At 33.3% G+C, this 4,621-nt stretch overlaps 1 pseudogene; it reads left to right on the plus strand.

The window, feature by feature from the left end:
- The first annotated feature begins 1,315 nt into the window (after nt 1–1,315).
- On the plus strand, nt 1,316–4,257 carry LOC123554722 (tumor necrosis factor ligand superfamily member 15-like; annotated as a pseudogene).
- The last annotated feature ends 364 nt before the right edge of the window (nt 4,258–4,621 follow it).

A 4,621-nucleotide genomic window follows, 5' to 3' on the forward strand; every position in this document is an offset into this window, starting at 1 on the left:
AAAGGTAAAGGTCACAAATACCTGAATCTTGGAAATGGTGTCCGAATAATTACTTCAGAAATATTTGACCCAAAGTCTTCAAGGTTTGTGGCATGATTTGGCTTTAAAAATTATGACCTATATTAGAAGTTAGTATGCAAAAGATCAAGGGAGTAGTGATCATTGATTTGAAAACTGGACCACCCACCATGAGGTGAATTTGTGTTAATAAACATCTCTTGCTTATTCAAGCTGGATTGTTTCGGAAAATTGAAGCTTATTTCAACCATTCGTGAATTTGTTTTGTGTTAAACGCAGGAATTGTGTCATATGAGGCTAGGTCTTGACCCAAGTGGGACTGACACCTTAACCACTAGACCACTGCAACCCTTTAGAATGTCCGAATGTTTGCCACTGTCAAAGCTAGGCAAAAAAAATAAACTGCATTATACAACACTAAATAGCAGGTCATTATTTCAAATATTATAACAGTCTAGAGGCTACATCTTGTACTTACACCGCCTTGGTGTCCTAGTGATAGAGCACAAGCTTTGATAGCATGATTTCAAAGATTCGCTTCCTGGTCGCGTCATATTAAAGACGTGAAAAAAATGGAACAAGTAACTTCCTCGCTTAGTGCTAAGCATGAATAGGATAGTTGTAATAGTCAGCCCTGTGTCAAAACAATGTAGTTTGGCTTTGTATCATGTCAGGTGTCTACAGCTTGATACAGCACTATTAAATTGAGCATAGTGCTCATCACTACATGTAGACACCGTTGTTTATATGACTAAAAAGAGTTAAAGATTTTAGATCAGAACACACGTATGTACCAATAATATTAGGGCGAGTTTGTTTTAATTTGTTTTAACGTATTCTCCGAGGAACATGAAACTCAATGTCTTTGTATATAGGTCAGATAATAAGCATAGCATATCATATTCTGGTAGAAAACGTTGTTTTTTTATTGTTGTTTTTTATGCTTGCAACACTGTTTCTGCAGACTAAATGCAGGTTAAACGAATACAAATTACACATCTTAATGAAGTGGAATAATTACAAATGTGACGTAATAGCTTAAAAGTTTTCAAGTACTCTTTGCAAGATAAACCAAGGGAACTAGCTTCTATCATTTTAAGTCTGTACCTAGTTGCTTCTTGTTGACATGTTATGGACAACGAAGGCATTGCGTAATCTGCGACAGTTACCCCAGGATTCAATGCGTCATTTCAAAATATTTGCTTTTGTTTATCTTAACAAAATAGTTTTGTGGCAGGATATCTTTTCAATTAAACTGTCCTCGATATAAAACAGCTGTCATACGAAGCAAGTCGTTATCGGTTGAATAGCTACGCGAGTATATCGATCGTCTACAATGTTAGAGAGATAAAATCTTAATGTTGGCAAGCGGGCACAACTGCGGATAGCGAATGTTTAAACATTATTTTGCAAAATTATTAGTCGATTTATAAGCATAAATAATGGATAAAAAGCTAAAATACGCTGTTATCGGTGTTTTAGTATTAAAGTGTAATAATATGTCTAACTGCAGTGCTAGCTCTGGTTTTGACTATGCCCGATTTGTCAACAACTGTCCGGAACGATCAGATTTGCCTGCCGGGTGAATATGGAGCCCTTAAATGTGACACAACAGCTGATTTATTACATGACTACTTAGAAAGGGTAAGTAGTGTTTCATAATACATAATGCTTTTATAAACACAGCAACGCTACCCAGGCAATGGCCTCTTGGTTGATGATTTATTGAAATCAAATACTTTACAATTGATTTAATGAATTCTTTTGAAGAACAATGACCTTGAAATTTATCTGCATGAAACACTTCAGCGTTCAATAAAGCGGACTGTTTTCATGTCAAAACAAAAACGTTTGCGAGTTTCTGTTTCGATTTCTATTCCTTGAAAAGTACGAATCAGTTTTTACAGGTAAAACTCTGTTTTATCTATTTTTATCTATTCGCCAAGGTTATCAAGATATCAGCTTATTGGCTAAATTTCAAATATTTAAACTACCTGATTTAGAAATCTACACAATTAAAGTAGGTTAAGGCTATGTTTACATTTTTGCCACGTCACATTAACACCGTATATCATAATACAAACTGGCACACAATACGATAGTTTAAAGTAATCATACGCCGTTTACAAGACGTTAAAAGAAAACTTAAAACGGAGTACATTTTATATTTATATATTGCACATTATAAATTTAAGACAATTTCCACAAAATATGACGAAACCAAAACACAAGATAAAGACCGACAACAGGAGTATCTGAATAAAAACAGACTCCGCCTGATGAGCATCTACGACAAGACATTCTGGGAAATGAAGCCAGCCGCAAATCTCACTGGAAAAGAACAACCTGCCTTAAGAAAAAGTAAAGAAAATATTATTTTTTTTTGTTTCACAATCACGTATTATGTATTGAATAATAAAGTATAATATGTTACAAGAAAATGTTAGGTCTATTCAAGATATTAGTTGTATATACGAGAATGTAGCTAGTGCAAAAGCACCTAAGATTTACTTGTGATGAGTGCAGACAGCTAATATTTATCTGTTTATCGTGACCAAGAATGGCAACAAATAACAATTGTTCTATTTAGATATACTTTTGAATTATTTCAGGTGATGAAGGGGCAGAAATGATACCAGTTCGAGAATGGAGGCACGGGCGGGAACTTTATGACACCAGTGGATTCGAAAGATATGGCATTCGTTACAGGAATGGCAGGCTGGTTGTGCCAGTAGACGGAACCTATTTTTTATACTCTTTTGTTGATTTATTTGAGCAATGTGATCCTTCTACTGGCAAACCTGATGTTAAAGACACAAGCAAACCCATTAAACATGGCATATATAAATTTAACATTTTAGATGAGGTAGAAACTGAAATAATTTCAAGCGTCCAGCCCCATCAAATTTCAAGTAACAAATATTTTAACTCCTATGGTAGCTATGTTTCATCTTTGGCTAATTTGAAAGCTGGGGACGAGGTATCAGTCAAGGTCAGCAATTTAACATATCTAAAATACACAAGAGAGAACTACTTTGGGCTAAATCTGATATGATAACGCATTGGCAAGGTGTTTTTCAAGGGTGTGTAATTTTAGGTGATTTCGTGGTTGAGCGTTTCCATGACAAAATCTCAACGAAGTGAATTTCCCACTCATTCATTTGTCAAAGAGCCGAAGTCCAAATATTCTGTTGTTCTCAAAAAACTATTTGATTTGATCAAATACAAGAAAGGTTGTACCTGTCCAAAGAAATAAAAAATGATCTCATAGTAATTGTTTTTACGAAACAAAAATAAGGCTAAGGGTTATAGTTCCTGCTAACAGAGAGACGGTCCTCGCAATAAATCTATTTTGATTTAAAAATGTACAGTAAAGTACAGATATTATTTACACCAATTTAGATGAATCTCGCAGCATAGTCAGTACAACATTTCGGGTAAGTGCGAGGCGACTGAATTGTTTTAAACCCCCAGTTGGTATTTAAAAGAAAGTGGGACACTTGACTTTGTCCAACAACTGACCGTGCCAAGGCGGTAGCCCGAAATGTAGTTCTCTTATTTCAGTTTTCATAAATTGTCGAACACATGGAAACAATATACACTAAGAGTTAAAAGATGCCTTATATTAGCTTGTTGAAATATTAAACCTTCTGAGATTAATAAAACAGGTTGATAAATCAATATCATACTCCATTCTAGATCTCAATATTATTTAAGAATCAATAAAAAAATGACATACCTATTATGAAAAAAAAATGTTTGTAACATGAAAACTGAATCAAAGTTATTACTGTAAAGCGACACTTTTTCCTTGCTAAGTAATGGTGTGGACTTACAGAATTTCGTGCATATCTTTTTACCGAATATTACAAGGAGAATGTTGTTTTAATTATTCCTTTGGGATGGATGAAATAAACCTTAATGACCATTCAAGAATTCAGTACTAGGAATGTTGTATGTTATATATAACAGATTAAATTTGTTAAAAATTATTTGTTTCAGTATTGTAAGTGTTAAACATTTTACTTTTTGATTGCAGATACAAAATTTGAAAGTTACCGTAACAAATGTATTAGTTTTGCAAATGAAATTTGCCAAATTGTTCTAATGTATTATGCGGACTTTCATTACTCCATGTAACTAATATGTCATAATTATACAAATTTGTTTTTATGCTTGAATTTCAATACGTCTTTTTCTATTTGCATTGCACTTAAAAGAAATATTCCTCATAAATGATTTATGTTCTTCTTTATTATTTCCTTCCATGATACATTTTTTTTTTAATCGTTTTCGTTTCGTTTAATCCAGCTTGATTTTATTGAGGTTAAAATATTGGTAGGTCAAACATATTCAAGCCCCATTTGCAATATACTGTATTATTATATCCCTTTTAACTTGTTCCATTTGCGAGTGCCATATAAATTCATAACAACATTGAGTAATTCGGAAGAACATATTACAAATAGCATAATTTTTGAAGTCTTGGGATTAGTGATTACAATACCGAAAAAATAACGTATAGTTTTTAGGTGCCTAGCTTTTCTTCTGTGTATGTCCGTTTGAAACAGGGAAAATCTATTAGAATATTTTTGTATTTCAT

Source organism: Mercenaria mercenaria, unplaced genomic scaffold (assembly GCF_021730395.1).
Source record: "Mercenaria mercenaria strain notata unplaced genomic scaffold, MADL_Memer_1 contig_1851, whole genome shotgun sequence".
Classification (NCBI taxonomy): domain Eukaryota; kingdom Metazoa; phylum Mollusca; class Bivalvia; order Venerida; family Veneridae; genus Mercenaria; species Mercenaria mercenaria.